The sequence below is a fragment of the Propithecus coquereli genome, unplaced genomic scaffold (assembly GCF_000956105.1).
Source record: "Propithecus coquereli isolate 6110/MARCELLA unplaced genomic scaffold, Pcoq_1.0 Scaffold81, whole genome shotgun sequence".
In the NCBI taxonomy this organism is placed as follows: domain Eukaryota; kingdom Metazoa; phylum Chordata; class Mammalia; order Primates; family Indriidae; genus Propithecus; species Propithecus coquereli.
The window spans coordinates 7,806,331-7,826,856 of NW_012154285.1; positions in this window are offsets into that span (position 1 = coordinate 7,806,331).

Below are 20,526 nucleotides of genomic sequence, written 5' to 3' on the forward strand. Positions count from 1 at the left end.
TGGCCAGGAGCGCGTCATTAGAGAGTGGCGGAGGCTGAGCTCAGAGTCCACCTGCAGCCGCGTGGACATTCCGTGAGCTGCCCTCACCCCTGCCAAGTCCCCGCAGCCCCCGGCTTTTCCAGAGGACTTTCTCCAGGGTGCACAGGGCAGCCAGGAAATGCTGGGGATCTCTATCTCCAGAGGCAACAGGAGTTGGTGGAGAAATACCCCAGCTTCTGTGTGCCTCGGTGGGACAATGCCGAGGCAGGTTCCACGTGGCTCCTCAGAGGGTCCCCGTGGGACTGAGCCCCTGCTTCCCGCAGCAGTGGCCTGCCCTTGCACACAAACTTCATTTCTTCTCCCCCTTCTCTGCCCCACTCTTCTCACTTTCTCCCTCCTCCTAAATAAACGACCTGCACCCAGGTCCTTGTCTCAGGGTCTCCTTTGGGGGGACCCTGCACTGAGGCAGATAGTTTGCGGGCAAGAGGTCAGCCTTTCAGGGGTTCAGGGCAGAGAGCATCACTGAGCTTCTCAGGCCACCGCTTGCTTTCCTTGATGGTTGTTAACACAGAGGCGTTCTCTCTCTCTCTCTCTCTCTCTCTCCCTCTGCATCTTCAGTTTCTAGTGTCATTGGATGCTGAGAGTTCTCATGCTTGCTTCACTTTAACCGCGGAAGAACTGTTGTTTGCTAAATGTCCTCAAAGGATAGTTGGCAAGGCAGCGATGATTATCCCTCCTATTTCACAGATGAGGAAACTGAGGCCTGCAAAGGTTGTGTTCACTTAGGAGTTCATTCGATCAGCATGTAGGCCAAATGCCTGCCATGTGTCAGGCACAGGTTTTAATTTTACAATATGCTTTTCAGCATGTAAAGCACTCTACAGTTTATAAAGTGCTTGCCCACATTTCGAAGCGCTTCCCAGGGTACAAAGGACTCTCCAGAGTGCGTTCATCCTCACGGCCACTCCTGAAGGGGGACTTCTCATCACCACTTTGCAGCTGAGAGGACTGAGTCGGCAAGTTGGCGGAGACTGGAACCCACGTGCTCTTACTCTGAATCCGAGCTCTTTCCGATGCGGACATCACGGAGGACAAGACATTGCCCGAAGGCTTCTAACCTCAGATGACCAAGGCTGCCACCCACTGATGGGAAAAATGCCCAGCCCCGGGGGGCCCGTCTGTCCATCTCCCCCTGCCTTCCCTTCTCCTGACAGCCTCTGGCTCCTGGCACTTGTAGCAACATGTCCTTGTCACTAGATGAGGCCAGTCGCCTACGCATCCACCCCGCTAACCCCTCCCTCCACTTTTCAAAAAATTCCCGTTAGAATAGCAACCCCAGCTATTCATGTCTAATCCTTACCACCCCTGGGCATCTTTATTCCTGTTCCACAGAAGAGACAGAGGGTCCGGGAGGTCAAGTTGTTTGCCTGAACTCACATCTACTGAGCCAACGTGGCAGACCTGAGTCCAGGTCTTTCGAAGTCCTACATTGGTGCTCCTCACGGCCGGGCTGCAGTCTCTGCCCTGTCCTTGAAGCCTGGATCCCGCCACAGTCCTCAGAACCATCCTCAGGTGAGCGGGGACCCTGGCTGGCCTCTCCATCCACACCCGTCCCCAGGGCAGAGGCAAGGGGGCTGCATCTCATCATTCAGACTGCCGCCTGGTGGAGCCCGCTTGCTGAGAGTTTGGGGAATGTCGTCATTGCTGGATACTACAGCAATTAATTGCAGAGGAGAAGGGAGGGGGAGGAGGAGAGAGAGGGAGAAAGAGAGATGGAGAGAGACTCAGAGAGACAGAGACAATGAGAGACAGAGAGAGAAGTGGCTGGGCTGAGAGAGCCCTTTGCAGATTCCTCTGTTGGCAGCATGGAAGAGTAAGAACAGGCTCCCTCCAACCTGCTGGGCTTCTGTTCAAGAAATGACTAACGATCAGCCTAAAAAGATCAAGTTGGGACCCCTAAGACGTGGCAAGGCCACTGGTGGCTCAGAGCCTCTGAGGCTGAAACACATCGGTCCCACGGGGTGGATGAGGCCGCCACGTCCAGATGGGGAGGTTGGTCCCTGCACAAAGGTGCTGAGCAAGGAGATGCCTGGGGTAGGGGGGTCTTCTCGTCAAGCCATTGCCCCGCCCAGGGCCACGCCCACCGGAAGAAGGGGAGCATCTCTCTACTGTGCACAAAGCTGCCATGTGGGCTAATGAAGGTCCCGGTTCCAAGGGAGTGAGAACCTGGCCACTGACCGTCTGGAGCTGTCCTCGAGCTAGCAAGAGTCTGGAAGGAGAAGGCTCAGTTTCAGCCTCATTGAATTATAGAGGAGCCCCAACCTCCCACAGGGGAGAAACGGAGCAAGATCGGGAGGGGATGCTTATCACTTTGTTTTGATCTTCTAAATATCTTGCTTGAAGATCAGAGACAAGCCATTGTTTCTAGGTAAATGCTGCTTTTTAAAAAGAACTTTCTCGTTTCATGACGAGACTTGCCTCGTTTCAGTTTTGGTGAGAATGATGTTTTAAAGTGGTTTTCACTGGAGACTTTTCTTTGAAGGTTCAAAGTCTAGAATAGGAAAGCAAGCCCTTCCCAAACCCTCTGGCTATCTGAAATCCAGCCATCCAGCTATTCGTCCATCCATCTATCCATCCTCATTCATCCATCTGTCAATTTTCCATCCATCCATCCATCCGTCCGTCCATCCGTCCATCCATCCAACAGATGCATCTATTCATTCGTTGATTCGACAAATGCCTGCCAGGCATTCACCGTGCACCAGGCCTTTTCTAGGTGCTGGGGATCCGGGGTAGACTGTGCGGGTTGAATTCTCGCCCTTAAGGGGCCGACATTCCAGCAGGAGAAGACAGACGACAGACAAGTCAACAAACAGGCAACATCGCGTCAGTCGGTGACAAGTGCCACACTGAGAATTAAGACACGATGACGTGCTAGAAAAGGGCAGAGACCAAACTGGGACCACAGGGGCCCATGAGGCCTCTCTGAGGGGACGACACAGGCGCGAGAGCTGCATGGCACGCGGGAAGCTCTTCCACGCAGATAACCGGCCAGTGTTTGCTGGTTCCAGTGTCACTAACGTTAAAGCCTCGCAGAACTTTTTTGTGTCAACCTGGAAATTCTCATAGCCAGGCCCAGGTGGGTTGGCAAGGTCAGCTTCTCAAGGTGACAGGGAATCCACACCTGGTCTTTGGTAACTATCTTCAGCTGACATCAAAAACCATGTATGGATTATCATCGATGACAACAATATCCTCCATTTGAGGGCTGGAGTGGAGTACGGTGCACTGGGAAGATCAGAGGGTTAAACTCCCTTATCCCTTCCTCTGCTGCCGCCACTACTAACCCCTTCCTTTCAAGCTTCTGACAGTGTGGCCCTTGGCGATGTGGGCTAGAATCCTGGCTCTGTCGTCTACAAGCTGTGTGACCTTGGGCAAGTACCTTTGCCTCTCTGAGCCCCAATTTCCTCATTTGAAATGGAAACCTCCCTATGTTGTTGATTCCAAAACATCCATTTCCCCCTCTACTTTAAGGATGCCAAAATCAAGAAAGGTTTGGTAGTCAGTCCAGTGCTCTTCAGACCTCAGTGTGCACGTGAATGCTCTAGAGGGTCTTATTAAAAATTCAGTAGGTCTGGGGTGGGGACCAAGATTCTGCATTTCTACCAAGTCTTCCAGTGATGTGGATGCCGCTAGTCCGCGGACCACCCTTTGAGTAGCCACGAAGCAGTCGACTTGGACATTTAACGTGGTTGTCATTAAATCTAGGGGCAAAGTTACAGTTGATGGAATTTTCGATTTCAGGAAATGCATTAACCCTGTGTTTCATTTTATTCCCCCAGTAACCCCATAAAAATGTTTGTAAAGCACCCAGCACACAGCCCAGGACGTCGGAAACATTAATAGATGTTAGCTCAGTCCTTTGAAAACCTCGGGAGCCGGTGCGGGATGTGAAGGCAGACGCCGGACTTTGAGGTCCGTCTATAATTGGATGCAATCCCCATGAGGCCGAGTGCAGGAGGGGGCGGGCCTCGGGCAGGCTCCGCGGAGAGAAAAATGTTAATTCCTCTCCCTGTTCCCGCATCCTCCAGCTCGGGGACGTGTTTGATCAGGCCTGCATCGAATGACACATTTGCAACAAGACAAAACCGAGCGCAGAGGACTTGAGCCTGTTTGAATTGGTCCCACTCGCCCCCCAGCCGCCCCCCGCCCTGACCTCCTTCAGACAGACACGTGCAAATGCTTGTTTAAAGCCACAAAACCCGACAAGCACCTGGACGATTCTGCCTGCTGTTAGGAACCGGGAGAGGAGGGGCGGACGGGCGGGAGAAGCAGGAAGGGGCATCTGGGTTTTATTTAGGGACTGGGAACTTGGGAGCAGAGAAACAAAGAGAGGAAGAGGGTTCGCTAGGAAGGAAGTTGGGGGAGCAGGGTACCATTTTACAACCCTCCGACCACTCGTAACGACAACGATGCCATCTCGTAAACAGCATATTCGGGGTCGCACCTTCTGGGCCGTTCTCTCACCTGATACGGGCAACGGTGCTAGGAAGAGGCACTAAAGGGCTTTATGACCTTTTATTTTTCAGCTGAGGAAACCGAGACTTGGAGACTTGGAATGAAAGGATGAAATGACCCACTCGTGACAGGTGAACTGGATGCAGGAGAAGCAAGATGTCCGGGGCGGTGGTGGGGGGGGGAGCCTTAGGACTCTGCTTCTCACCTTCTCCCAGGTGATGCAAAGAGGTCGGGTCCACGGACCACAGGGGGAGCAGCGGAGATACATCGACTTTATACACCGAAGAGACACAGCCAGGAAACTGATCTGCCACCACCCGGAACTGTGTCACTTATTTATTCTGCCCACGTGGAGTGTTTCTCACGTCCCAGGCGTTGTATCGAGATACAACAGAGGACGAGGCAGGTGTGCTCCCTGGCCTGGCGCAGTTTAGACCAAAAGCAAATAAATTAAAAACTCCTACGAGGTGTAACGGGAGGGGTTATGCTTACAGCACACAGAGGGCATTATATTCAGGAGAGGAATGTGACGTTCGGAACAGCCACTGCGAGGAGACGCTCATCGGTGCAGCAGGGCAGGATGTCTGCAGTCAGGCTTGCGTGCCAGACCCCCACTGCTCTTGGGGTCTCTGAACCCACAGAAGTGGTAGGAAAATTAACCTCAACCACAATATGGACGCTGCAGCCCCAGCCCTGAATTTACTGCGGGCGTCAGCTCTTCGGATTTTGTTTTAATTGGAAAGGATGTCCTCTACCCCAATGCTTCCCTCTCCTCACTGTGCATCAGAATTTTCTGGGCATACGGTTGCTAGATTTAGCAAATAAAAACCCAAGATGGCCAGTCAAATTAGAATTTCAGACAGGCAAATAATAATTTGGGGAGGTATAAGTATATCTCATGCAAAATTTGGGAAATACTAAAAACACTTGTTTATCGTCTATCTGAAATTCAGACTTAACTGGGTGTCTTGTGTTTCACCTGGCAACCCTAGCTAGGCAGCTTCAGAAAAATACCAGGGCCTGAGTCCCATTCTCAGAGATTCAGGTTCAAATCTCACTAGCAGTAGTTCGAAAGTCCCAGGTGATTTTAATCGGCAAAGAGATGTGATCCACTGATTTGAAGGAAGAGAAGACCCTGAGTTGGTGGGAAGAGCCGACTCCATGTTGCAAACATCGCCTGGCCTTACCTCTATGAGCCCGGAAGAGCCTGCGAATCTCCCGTGTTCAATTGTTAAAGCGGTTTTGGGGTGAAACATACACTGGATGATTTCATTCCTTTCTCATCACTTAATAACACCTGTTTTGATGGCCTAGCAGCTGTGAATAAAGGCAGCAGCTATGAGTGAAACAGTATCCAACTTCTTGGTCTGATATTTAATATGGTTATTATTATTATAGCCACTATTTATCGAGCCCTTACTCTGTGCCAGGTACTGTGCTAAGCCCTTTCACAATATGCTGTTAGTTTGTTAACTAACCCTCCCACCAACCCTGTGAGACAAGCACTATTATAACTTCCCTTTCATAAATGATGACGTTGTGGCACAGAGAGGTTAAGTATCTCACCTAAGGTCACACAGCACTTTGATAAACTCTGTGTTATTGGACAGGCTTATGTGATTGGCTTGGTGGTAATCTCAGGGTGGGGGGGGCTGGTAGAAGGGGGAGTATATTTTTTTCTCTTTATTAGCCCTCCATTGGACCAGCTCTACAGAGGATGACAGCCCTTTGAAATTCTAGGCTTTCCTGGGAGGGACAGATAGAAGCTGGTATCACCCGAATACACAGCCAGCTGTAGCAGATCTGGAAGACCTGTTGCAAAACCACTTCTCTCAAAAATTCTAAAAGAAGAGAACCCTGGGAGGAGAGGAGGCGGACATCCTGGCTACTGAGAAGGGCAGTGTACACACTGACACCAAGAACTGGCAGAAGAGCTGGCGCTTGGGTCTCCTGAGGCAGGGAAGGGAGGCTGCCGGGACCCACGCACTGAGCACCTCTTCTGTCTTCCCTCTTCCCCCTGTCTATCCATCCTTCTCCCATCCCAGGCTCCTCCATGCCAGTTATCACTCCTGAGACTGGGTTTAACGTGGCCTGAGTTTGCACATCCTCAGTCAGCCACAGATAATGTAATGTGGCGCTAAGAGCATAAGCAAGGGTCAAGAAGGTGTGTTAGCTTCCTCCTCCTGCCGCTGCCATCTGAGCCTCCCATCAGCCCTCTGCACCCTCTTTCCTTTTTTATGAAGCACCCACGTGTTTTCAGTGAAGCCGTTTCGTCAGCCTGTTTCCCACCTGTAGAACTTTGAGGGATCAACAGCCTTCTTTCCATTTGTCTTCTGTCTTTTTCGGTCCAAGGTGGCAGTGTTTTTGCTGATATAACAGTCTTAAAAACCTTGTGGGTTTCCCACGTATGTCACGGGGATTCACTCCGTTACACGAGAGGCTCTTCCACAGATCTTTCCTGGGTAATCTCGTCTTCACTCCCGGTTTCTGCTGGATGGGTAAGGGAACAAACAGCCCTCTGTGTGACTCCATATTGTGACCTTTTGTCCTTTTGAGGCACTAGCAAGACGTTTTACAGCCACATCCTTAGATTTCCCTCCAGAGCGCTCTTTCCTGACAGTGAATTTACTGATTTTAGCATCATTTGCAATTTCAATAGGCTAAGAATTTTCTCAAATCTTCAAGTCCTGGTTCCTTTTTACTTAACAGCTCTTCTCTGAATCAATCTCTCTCTCTCTCTCTCTCTCTCTCTCTCTCTCTCTCTCTCTCTCTCACACACACACACACACACACACATTTTACTCCAAATAACAAGAAGAAACCAGGCCACACTTTTCACATTTTTGCTTAGAAATCCTCTCAGCTAAAATATACGAGTTTATCACTTGCAGATTTTGCTTTCCCTATAACTGCAGGACACAATTCAGCCAGGCTTTCTGCCACTGTACAACACGGACTCTCTTTCCTCTACTTTCCAAAATCGTGTTCCTTGATTCCTCCTTCAGCAGCAGAACCTTTAGTGTTCATATTTTTACCAAAAGTCCGTTTATAATGACTTGGATATTTTTTTCTTTTTTTTTGAGACAGAGTCTCACTCTGTTGCCTGGGCTAGAATGCAGTGGCATCATCACAGCTCACAGCAACCTGAAACTCCTGGGCTCAAGTGATCCGCCTGCCTCAGCCTCCTGAGTAGCTGGTACTACAGGCACGCGCCACCACGCCTGGCATATTTTTCTATTTTTTTGTAGAGACAGGGCCTCTCTCTTGCTCAGGCTGGCCTCGAACTCCTGACCTCAAGTGATCCTCCTGCCTCGGCCTCCCAGAGTGCTGGGATTACAGGCGTGAGCCACCACGCCCGGCAAGGCCCTCTTTACGATAATATAGCCTTTCTCATTCGTGCCGCACGCTTCCTTCTGAGCCCTCACTGGCAGCACCTTTAACATCCACATTTTTACCAACAGTCTGTTTGGGGCGATCCAGGCCTTTTCTATAATGCGCCTCAAAATTCTTCCAGACTCCACCTGTCATCCTATTCCAAAGTCACCTCCACATGTGTAGGTATTTATTAATATTACAGCAGCATCCCACCGACACAGAGGCTAAGACAGTGACACAGTTGGTCCCTGAGCCGGTTCCCAGGGAGGGATGTGCTGGAGACCAGAGTCCTGGCCCCGACTGGCATCCCAGGCTCCCTCCTGCAGAGGCTCAGAGAGGAGAAGTTCAGAAAGACCTGGCTTCCAGCCCTGCTTCATGTCTTACCAACTGTGTGACTTTGACCAAGTCATTTAACCTCTCTGAGCCTCAGTTTCCTCATCTGTAAAGTAAGGATAATGATACCTACTTCCCAGGTGTGCTCTGAGGATTTCCAGAGATAACATACACAGAACACTTAGCACAAAGGAAACACCCAGAAATTACTTTTATCTTCATCATCTTCATCACCATCATCATCATCATTACTATTAACAGCCTGGATTCCAGAAAAGGCACACATGGGCATCCTGGGTCCAGATGCAAACGAGGCCCTGGGAGAGAGTGACCAGGACCCAGAGCCAGCACCTGCCTTCTAGGGCCAGGTGAGGATCGAGAAGCGAGTGTGAAGAGCTTGGAACGGTGTCCTGAACATGACACGCCCAGTAAACGCCGGCTGCAGCGATGCCAACAGAGAGGACAGGAGGGGCGGGGAGGGGAGGGAAGAAGAGGAGAGAAACAGATGCAAGACAGAAAGACACATCCACACCCAGGGGGAAAAAAGAAGAAGAGAGAGAGAGGGGGAGAGAGGGAGGCAGAGAGGGAGCGAGTAAGGGACAGAAAGAGAGAAGGGTGGGGAAGGGAAAAGGGGAAGAGGGGGCGGAAGGAAGGACCAGAGAGACAGGCAGCCAGAAACAGATACTGGAGAAAGAAAGAAAAGGGAAAACCAGACGAGAGATAAGGAGACAGAAGCAGAGACAGGAAAGATAGAATGGGAAAGAGACAGTGTGTGCCCAGGGGTCTCTTGTCCCCTCCCCATCGCGGCCCGAGCTGTTCCCACTGCCACCATTTAGCCACCTTCCCCAACGCTGCCCTGAAAATCCACACCTCCCACCCATCCATGCCCTCCAGGCACGGTGCCATCCAGGCTGTCCTCTGCCCCCAGCCCGGACCCTCTGTGATGGGGCTGGCTGTCTCTGCCGTCGTCTGTCTTGGACCCATCTAGATACCATCAGCCGTGAGTACCATCAACTGCACTGACCCATCTGACTGGCTCCCCTACTGGTCCATCAGAACTATAAATGTCCTGCTGTCACCTTCTATCTGTCCACCACCCCTGCTGCTCGGGTCCAGGACAGCCAGGGCCACAAGGGGAGACTCGCACAATAAGACCCTTTCCCTATGTGATACTCGGCCCCCACACATCTGCCGAGGGGGCAACTAGGGGAGGGGGGCTCTGCTGGAGCACCTGCCACGGGCCCCCCTGTGGCCCTCACCCCGGGGCAGCAGCAGTGGCACTGATGAACAAGCAGGCCAGCTACACTCACGCCGTCTGCTGCACCCGCTCAATACTCTTCAGAGTGGATCCATTTGTACCGGGTGATATATGGTTCCATCCAGGCGCCACTGGAGTGGATCCTGCTGCCACCTCCTCCTCCTCACCCTGTCCCCTCCTTCGGGAGGGAGGGCATAAATTCAGCCAGAGAGCTTCACAAGCTTCCCGTCCTCAGGTGCCCAGGGCCCCGGACGCTGAGCATGGCTGCGACAGTCACGAAAGAAGCGGTGTCTCCTGCGGGAGGGCATGTAGGTGGTGGGTCAGGTCAAGAAACGTGCACACCTACTATGTGCCAGGAGCCCTGCTGCATACCTGGGATCTGAGGATCCACTGGATGTGTTTCGTGCCCTCGGGGAGTCTGGTGGGGAAGGCATGGGATGTGCCCCAAACCACATAAGAACGAAGGCGGCACCAACGTGAGCGTGCCTTTGTATGCTACTGTCACTGGCTTATTCTTCAGATATTCAGTATGAAATGGTCACAACCATTTCCGCTCTTCCCTATGGGTGGCTGGAGGATGAACTCTGTAGACTGCCCAGCTCAGTGAACGAGAGGCAGTTCTGCAGGAGCGGGGCTGCCTGGGTGAGAATCCCCGCTCAGCCTCGAGCAAGCGCTTACTCCTTTTACTTCCATTTCCTCATCTGTAAATTGGGGGGAATCATAGTAAATCCCGCCTTAGGCTACTGTGAGGGCGAAATGAGTTAACACACATGGAAAGCTCTTCGATGCCTGTCTGGCACGTCTGAATGCTGCAGAAGTGCCAGCTGTTTTTGTCATTACAATGGTCTCCCCTTATGCAAGGGACCATGTTCCAAGACCACTAGTGGATGCCTGATACCACACATAGTAATATTCAGACGGTCCCCAACATTGGATGGTTCCACTGATAAGTTTTCAACTTGACAATGGTATAAGAGCAAAATGTGTCCAGTAGCAACTGTACTTCGAGTAGCCCTACAACCACTCTGTTTTTTACTTTCAATACAGTAGTCAATAAATTATAAAAGATATTCAACACTTTATTATAAAATAGGCTGAGCAGTAGATGATTTTGCCCAACGGTAGGCTAACCTAAGTGTTGTGAGCATGTTTAAGGTAGGCTAAGCTATATGATGTTTGATAGGGTAGGTGTATTAAATGCATTTTTGACTTGATATTTTCAATTTACAATGGGTTTATCAGGACAGAATCTCATCGTAAGTTGAGGAGCAACTGTACTATGTTTTTTTCCTATATATATATATACCTATTACAAAGTTTAATTTATAAATTAGTCATAGTAAGAAATTAACAACAATAATAAAATCGAACAATTATAACAATATGCTGTGATAAAAGTTATGCGAATGTACGCTTGCTCTTTCTCTCTCTCCCAAAATATTTCATTGTACCGTACAGAACTTGGGGAGCCGAAACCACGGAAAGACAAACGCAGATGAGGGACCACTGCACGTGGTAGCTATCGGTTTTACTTTCCTCAGTGCAGCAATTCCTTGGGGAGCTTGAGTTTTTACCTGCAAAAGGGGGACTACCTAATAGGTAGGGATTAAAAGAGAATTTGTGTATATAGAATGGTATCTTAGTTCATTTTCTGTTGCTATAACAGAATACCACAGACTGGGTGACTTATAAAGAAAAGAAATGTATTTCTCACAGTTCTGGAGGCTGGGAAGCCCAATATCAAGGAGCCGGCATCTGGTGAGGGCCTTTGTGCTGCCTCATCCCATGGAAAGCAGCCGAAGGGCACTCAGCTCCAGGAGTTTCTTTACTGGGAACAAAAATATTGAGACTGGAAAAGCTCCCTGAGGCCACCACGTCCACTTCCTTAAAGGTATAAATAGAGAAAGTGAGGCCCAGGAGGTGAAAGGACTTGCCCTAAGACACCCTGTGAGTCGGTGGCAAAGCAACAACCAGAACATTCATCCCAGATTCCTGGGCTGGTCTTCATTCCCCCACATGCTTGCGTCATCAGATGGGCAGTTTACCTGTGGGACACAGCTACCTGCTTGGGGGAGGCTCTGGAGATGGCACGGGATAGGAAGTGGCATTGTGGGTGGGCGTTGAAGGGTGAGTGAGCATTTGCCGGGCAGAGGAGGAGGGGAATCCATACATCCTTCCATCCTTCCTCCCTGCTTCCCTCTCTCTTTCATTCCTTTCTCCCCTCTGGCCTCCCTCTCGGATGATTTGGCGGGGAGAAAGCCTGGCTGGCACCCGGGAAAAGAGTGAAGATGTTGTGTCGCGATGTCCAGGACTGAGACTGGGAAAGCCCAGTTGGGGGTAGTGGTGGGACCAGGAGTTACAGTGCTTATGAGCCCCCCAAGAAACGCAGGGGTCCAACCATGGAGTGTGCAGCTTCCCGGGATAAAAACAAAACAAAACAAAACAAAACAACAACAAAAGCCAGGAGCTGTACCTCCCTTGCCCAGCCTGGCCATTAAAATAATTAATTGGATTGTGGTAATCATTTTGCACTGTATTCGTATATCAAATCATCACGTTGTACACCTTGACATATGCAATTTTAATGTGTCAATTATACCTCAATAAAGTTAGGAAAATAAATAAAATAATGGAAGAAAAACCATCCAATTCCCAGGCTTCCATTGAGGTCAGGGGTGGTTCCCTGGAGACAGCGAAGCTCGTGGGTTACAAAGGCTTGAGGAGCAAAAGCGAGTCTTGGGAGTTGGGAAAAACCATTTAAAGCTACATGGCAGCCTCTACCTCCCGTCTGTGTCCCCCGCCCCACACCCCTAACCCAGAATCCCAGTCTGCGTGGAAATAGCCCAGGCCCCGCCCCCTGGAGAGGGGCAGGTAGATCCGGTCACGTGGCTGCAGGGTCACGTGGCCGAGACTAGCGGAAGTAGCCCCGGATCTCAAAGCGCAGCGGGTGCTTTGCCCTGTGGGGCTGATTCATCGCCACTTCTGTCCCAGCTTGTTCTGCCTCTGAGCATCCTTGGCTGGCTTGCCCTCCTTGATCAGGGTGGGGAATGACTGGGAGAAACGGCTGGGGTGACAGGCTTGTGGCCTTGGGCAAATCCCTCCTCCTAAAAATGGAGGCTCCTTTCATCAGCTAAGTGAGCCAAGCCAGTGCTGTCCTCTGCTGGAAGCTCCAGTACCTCCCGCCCCCTGAGGCCTCTCTCCCCTCATTCCCCGTTGCGTCACCACACCAAGCTAGTTCCCGCTCCGCTTTAGGGTTTTGCATTTGCTGGTCCCTCCGCCTGGAGTGCCATCTCCCTGGCTCCTCCAGTGGCTAATTGCTTCTCATCCCCGAGATCTCAGTTTAAATATCGCTGTCTCCCGTTACCCAGTGACTGCCTACCCTCACCCCGGTTCTCGACATACCACATCCCCCAGTTTCGCCATCTTCTCTGCACTCACCCTGAGATGATTCATCTATTGCCCATCTCCCCTGTAGAACGTAAACGCCATGACATGTGTCCCATCTTACTTGTCTTACTCTCAGCTGGGTCCCGAGTCCTGCTAACCGTGCCTGACACAGTAAGTACTCAATAAAGTTCATCAGTGGCTGACCCATTTTGCATATGAGGAAACTGAGGCTCAGCGAGGGTTAAGTGATTAGCTCGAAGTCCACGGCAAACTAGATCTGCTGACTCCAAGGTCCGTGTTCTTTCCTTTAGCTTACACTTTCTCCCTTGTCTGTAAAATGGGGACAGGGATGGCTCCCGGCTATTTCAAATGAGAAAGTTATGGAACCTAGAGATGCCGCTCCTGCTCCACGGGAACCCAAATCAGAACAAGAGCCGGAGTTTCTTTTCTCTCTTCAGGGGGGAACCTTTAACGCTCAGGGCCAGCGGTGCCCAGGGAAGGAAACCATAAAACCACTGACAGCATGGTTTATTACACCCACGCGAACACACCCGGGGCCAAATCAAGTTTCTCCCAAATCATAAAACCCTAGAATGTCAGAGCTGGCAGGGAACTGGGAGAGCGTTTAGCCTGGAGGCTCCCAGACCTGGCTGAGCAGTGAACTTGGGGAACAATGTGAAAACTCAGATCTCTGGGCCCCACCCTGACCACCTGTGTTAGCTGGGAATTGGGACTGCAAAGGTCTTACAAGGGAGTAACACCTTGGAACAACAAAGGGAGGAAGCAGGATTGAGGGGGGCTGGTGTCAGATCACAGTGCGGGTATGACAAATTTCTGCCAGCCCAGTGGGGGATGCAGATCAAAGAAGAGTCCTGAGTTGGGCAGGAATGGATGTGGCCCTGGTACCACGGCCTTGTCACTGCTCAGGTGCTGTCCTAAGGAGAGGTGCCCTACCTCTTGGCTTAGCCCTTGGCCTGGGGCCAGCCTGAGAAAGGCACGACCTTGGAGGAAGCAAACATGGATGAACCGGAAGTCATCCGTGGACCACATTCTTGCAGCCAGGCAAGGAGGCTTTTCTTGAAGGGGATGTAGCACATCTCCACGCTGCTGCACCGCTCGAATCCATGCCCCTGGAGGGACCTTTGGTATTTTAGAAAGTTCTCTGAGTGCATCAGGAGCGGAAAGCTCCTGACTCCCCCTCCAGTGCTCTCTCCTGCCCAGACCTCACGCCCCAGATGGGCATCCATCCCATATTGGGTAGCCATGTTTGAGGAGCGGTGGGAAGAGGCCCAGGCTGCACTGTCATGTGGGATCTGAAAGAGATGGTTTAGGACATTGGTTCTCAACCAAGGGTAATTGTGTCCCACAGGAGACACTTGGCAGTGTCTGGAGACATTCTGGTTGTCACAACTAGGGCAAGAGGTGCTACTGGCCTCAAGTGAGTGGAGGCCAAGGATGCTGCTACACACCCCACAATGCATGGGACACCTCCCACCACAAAGAATTATATGCCCTAAATGTCATTAGTGCTGCAGTTGAGAAACCATGATCCATGACCCTCCTGAGATCAGGGATGAAATTTGGTGCATACTATGTGCATTTTTCTGAGTTTGGCTTTCCCAGTTTGGGCTGTGACCCAGACTAGGTTAGGACCTGCTGTCCTCTGGGCTCTGGGCTGATGGAGCCATCTGCTGCCCAAACATGCCATCCTTGTCTTCCCTCCAGGCCTTTGCACTTGCTGTTCCCTCTGCCAGGAACACTGTCTCCTACCCCGCCACATTCTTCCTCACCACTAACGCCTGCATTCACCTGTGCCAGGCACTGAGCTCGGGACTTGCCTCATTTTTCTCATTTAATCCCCACAAGCACCACCCTCCGAAGGTGGTGTGACGATTGTCCCCAATTTAGAGATGAAGGAACAGAAGCACAGAAGGGTTAAGGGACCTGCCCAAGGCCACACAGAGAACGGTAGAGGCAGAATCCCAACTCCGGCAGGCTCTGGAGCCCAGCATCTTAACCCCCGCACCGTCCTGCGTCTTCAACAGCTACCCTGTCACCTTGTCATGGTCACTGTGCTGGTCTGCATCCTCCACCAGGCTCTGCATTATTGTGAGTCAATGTCCCTTCTGTGAATGGTCACAGGCTAGAGCTTACTTTTGAGGACATCCCCTCTAGGGAGACACTGGGCATCTTCCTCATCTTAGTCTTTCTAGTGCCCAGTGTGCTGCCTGCCGGACACAGGTGTGATAGCTTCCCAGGGCTGCCGGAACAAATCACTGCGAACCAGGTGGCTCAAAATAGCGGAAATGTACTCTTCACGGTTCTGGAGGCCAGAAGCACAAAATCAAGGTGTCGGCAGGCCTGTGCTCCCCCTGAAGCCTCTAGGGGAGAATTCTTCCTGCCTCTTCCAGCTTCTGCTGGCTCCAGGCATTCCTTGGCTTGTGGTAGCATCACTCCAGTCTCTGCCACTGTTTTCGTGTGGATCTTCACTGGTCTTCTTTCCTGTGTCTTGTGTCTTCTCCTTTTCTGTCTCTTATAAGGACACTCATCACTGGATTTAACCCACCCTGAATCTGAGATGATCCCATCTTGAGATCTCAGAGAAGTGACACGACTCTTCCAAGTTCTCAAATTTCCAAACCTAGCTGTGCACCTGAATCACCTGGCATGGGAGCGGTTGCCTTTTTTTTTTTTTTTAAATGCAGATTCTTATACCTTATGCACAAAAGATTTATGAAAGTCTAGGGTGAATTCAGAACTCAGTATATTTGTCAAGTTCTTAGAGGAAATGTCTTCATAATTAGGTTTGAGAATGCGTCTGGGTTACTATTGCTGTGTAACAAATTATTCTGATCCTTGGTGGCTTAAAACACCCATTTTATTTTGTTCTGGGTTTTTGTGGACCAGGAATTTAGGAAGGGCTCAGCTGGGTGGTTCTCATGTGGAGGTCTCTCATGTGATTGCAGTCACCTGTTGGTTGGGGCTGTATTTAATTGAAGGCTTATCTGGGCTGGACCAGCTCTCTGCCCTGCCCACAAGAGTACCTCCATGTGGCCTCTTCAGTGTGGTGGGCTCAGGGGCATTGGATTCTCAGATAGAAGCTCAAGGGCTTCAGGCGAGGGAGGTCAGAGGGGTCGCAGGCAGGATCTTGTGGGCACTTCAGCTTTTAGCCTGAGTGAGGTGGGAGTCATGGAGAGAGTGATAGGATCTGACTGAGGTTATCAAAGGCTCACCCTGACCACCGTGTGGGAAATGGATGTTGGAGGCAGGAAGGCCAGAGTGGAAGCAGGGAGACCAGAGAGGATGCTCTCGCATCATCCATGCCGTAAGCAGGGACCTGGGCAGGGACAGGGGTGGTAGGGCAAAGAGGACAGACTCACAGGGAAAGTGACAGGCGGGCACCTCCACCCCAGCTGGCTGTCCTTCCTCCCTGTATCAAGTGAGACCCATGTGCAAGCGTGCATCCCTCTAGACAGCAGCCCCAGCCATCCTTTCGAAAGCTGATCAGCCATCCCACAGTGCACGTCTTTTGCTAGAAGAGTCTGTATGAACCCAGGAGTGTAGTGGCTCATGACATAGAGGCTAAGTCCCAGCTCTGCCACTCACTAGCTGTGATACTTTGGGCAAGTGACTGCACCTCTCTGATCTTCATTATTTTCATCTACAGGTTGGGGACCCAAATGGTGCTTATGTTAAAGGGTTATTATGAAGATGAAATGAGGTGACATAAGGAGAGCACCTAGCTCGGTGCCATAGCCCTGCCTCCCTTACAGCCCTGCTGACAGCTAGCCAACCATCAGACATGCAAGTGAGGCCTAGATCATGGGGCCAACATCCAACCTGCCAGCTGCCTGCAGACACGTGAGCAAGACCCACCAGGGCCAGCTGAGCCAGCCCCAACCCAAAGACTCACCCAGCCAACTCACAGAGTCACAGACAAAGTCAATGCTGGCTGTTCTGAGCCCTAAATTTGGAGGTGGTCTGTTGTGCAGTCAACACTAACTGACTCTTATCCCATGCATCTTCCTGTTGTTCAGGTTTAGCGAACGGGATAGGTGAAATAGTGCCCCCCCCAACATGTCCACATCCCTGACCTTTGGAACCTGTGAACATGTGACCTTCCATGGCAAAAGGGACTTCGCAGATGTGATTCAGTTAAAGATCTTGAGATGGGGAGATGAGCTTGGATTATCCAGGTGCTCCAGTCCACTCAAGGGTCCCCATAAAAGGGAGGCAGAGTCAGAGAAGGAGATGTGGCGACAGAAGCAGAGGGAGAGATCAGAAGGTGCTGCGCTGCTGGCCTTGAGAAGGGCGGAAGGGCTCACAAGCCAGGGGATGTGGCCAGCCTCTAGAAGCTGGAAGAAACAAAGGAATAGATTCTCCCCTAGAAACTCCAGAAGGAACCAGCCCTGCCAACACCTTGATTTGAAGACTTCTGACCTCCAGAACTATGAGAGCATAAATGTGTGTTATTTTAACCCACCAAGTTTATGGGAATTTGTTATAGCAGCAACAGGAGACTAATACAGCATACTAGGTCTCTGCTCCTGCTGCGTTTCCCACCCTCTGGTCAAAAGCAAGCTAGGAATCCATTCCCCTTGAGAAGGATGACCCTGTCGGTTGACAAGTATAAGGAATCAGAGTGAAAATAGCAGTCCTAACAATAATAGCTATTAATCCTTGAGCCCTTAGCATGTGCCAAGCGCATCAGGCTAATGGCTTCATATATGTCATTTCATTGAATCTTCACATAAGGCATACGTGGAAGTACTATTACCATCGCCATTTCACAGATGGGAAAACTGAGGCTCAGGGAGTTTATAAAACATGCCCAAGGCCACATCACTAGGCAGGCCTGGGATTCACGCCCAGGTGTGTACGATCCCTGACACTGAATGACACTCAAACCTTCCCTGGGCTCAGCTCATGCAGAAGGAACCCCCTCCTCTCTCCTACACCCGTTTTGCCTCTTCCCGGTGGGTCGGGGGTAGCTCCCATACATTTCCCTTGCTCCCAGCCCCCTTTTCTTTCCCCTCAAGCCTCAACAAAAGGCTCTTTCACTCTTCGTATGCCATTTCATACAGGCACAGACAGCCTGGCATTTTTGAGAGGAACTTTATTTCCTTTTGGCTTTCTCTCTGCTTTGTAGCGAAGAAAATAGAAATTGCAAAAATGTAGACAAGTTCTCAGACTGCAGATTTCTGATCCCGAGAATTCCCTCCAGCCAGGACGGGTTGGCACTGCCGACTGGCACCACGCCTGGCTTCCCTTCCTCCCGGCTCCAGGCCTCCACCTGCTGGGCAGCATCTTGTCTCCCATCCTTGGGAGAGATTTACCTAAAATTAACAGTACATGATGATCCTGCTTGTAGAGGACATCTGTGCTTTTTCTCTTACCGCTTCTGATGGTAAAACACCCCAGCTTTTTAGGGAAACCACAGCTTGCTCCCTCTCAGGCCAGGTGGGCTCGATGCAGTTGACCCCAATCCCAGCTCCTGGGACAGGCAGGTGACCCAAGGCAAGCCAATGAGAGTACTGCATCCCCTCTCCCATCACGATTGGTCCAGGCACAGGCACATGACCCAAGATGAGCCAATCAGAGCTAAGGAACAAGGATACCTACTTTTGCTGTCCTAACAGGTGAAAATCACTCTCACTTTTTTTGCTGTGGTTGATGCTGGCAGCAGCTGGCAGCCATCTTTGCCAACGTATGGCGAGAGGGTGCCTGAGGATGAAACCAACACAGAGGAAAGCACAACTGAGATTTTAAAAAAGACAAATGCTTGATGACATTGTTTGAGGACCTGGATCCAGCTGTGCCCGGAGTCCTAGATGTAACTATGAGCTTTTCAGTCCATGAGACGATAAATTGTTTTTGCTTAAGCCACTTCGTGCCAGATATCTATCACATCAGCTTGATCAATGTGATGGCCAACGTTTATGGAGAACTGTCTTCATTTGTGTTCCCCTGAAAGAAGAGCTTGAGCCAAGGACTTGGGCACAGATAACTTACATGACAGGTGATCTCTGGACGCGGAAGTGAGAGATGAGGGAGAGTGAGTCAGGGAAGGAGGAACGTCAGTGTAACCTGCATTACTGAGGTCACCGCTACTGACAACGGAGACCAGATTTCTCTGGAACGTGCTGAGGAGGGTAAGAACATTTCCAGAAGTGCCTATTGAAGACCGGGAGGCTGCGGCATTATTCCCTGGCTTCCAGGGGCGACATGGTAGGCAGAGCAATGGCCCCTAAACCCGTCCATGTCCGAATCCCCAGAACGTGTGGAATGCTAGGTTACATGGCAAAGGGGAATTAAGGTTGTGAATCAACTGACCTTCAAACAGGAAGGCTGACCTGGCCCATCCAACAGACCCAATGTAACCACGAGAGTTCTATAAGTGGGGGGGGGGACAAAAGAGGGACGACTGGAGATGTCAGTGGAGAGGGACTCAGCCCAGCGTCACTGGCTTTGAAGACAGAGGAAAGGGCCGCTAGCCAGGGAGTGTGGGCAGCTCCTAGAAACTGGAAAAGGCAGGGAAACGATCCTCCCCTAAGCCTCTAAGAGGAACGCAGCTCTCGATTTTATCCCAGTGAGACCCTTGTTGGACTTCTGACTTCCAGAACTGTAAGAGAATAAATGGGTGTTGTTTCAAGCCACTAAGTGTGTGTAATTCAATACCGCAGCCATGGGAAGGTGATGCTCGCCGTAGCCCTCCCTGTCCAGGCTGCGCTGCTTCCAGCCGAGCGGGTTCCCACCGCGTCAGACAGCGCCTGGGACAGAGAAAGGAGACACCCAGCTCACGCTTGAGGCAGCGTGCTGTCGACATGTGACTCTCGGCTTGCTTACGCGAAACTGCCCACTGCAGCTGCGACTGACTTAGAGGTGAGCCAAGGGAAGGTGACGCCCAGAACCAGCGGTGGCTGCCCCAAGCAGTCCCGTGTGCCAGGCGCTGTGCTGAGTGTCACATGCAGCATTTTCTTTATGCCCCCATTCGAGTCATGTCGCCATGCAAATCCCCCAGGCCCCCAAGGGCCTCTCTCCTAATGGGGGCTCCAGTATGAGGGACCTTGCTGGGGTGCAGCTCAGTGGCACAGCGATGCCGAATGCTCCACTGCCTCCCACAAATGATCAAATGACCCCTCCCTGCTCTTCAGGCTGCCAGCTCTGCTTCTCCACTCGGCTTTTCCAGAAGTCACTCCTCATCTAGTCATAGTCTAACCTGCCAATAATAAAAATATCCAGTAACGGTTACACACAGAAAAGGAAGGAAGTCATTCTTTCCTCCAGACCTGGAAATATCCCAGCCAGAGATGGCAACTGAGTGAATGTGTCCTTGCCCGTGGCAGACATCGCTAATCGATTACAGCATTCTTGCTCCCTGAGTCCAGGCATGGCTGCAATGTCTTTTTCAACACAGTACACTAGGCAAGCACTACTGATGCAGTCGGATTTGGAAGGGTTAAGTGGTTGCATGGCCACTGTTGGTTACTTTTCATCTATGAATCCACCATATCCTTCTAAAATTGAGAATGGAAAATGCTCTTGGGAACACAGATCTGTTAAAGGCAAATTGTTGCTTAAGGGATTCCAAATTTTTCCCTAAGAATTTAGAAGAATTTTCTCCCCAAAAAGAATTTAGGAAGAATTTTCTCCCCATTACCCCAAGATTTGCTTCT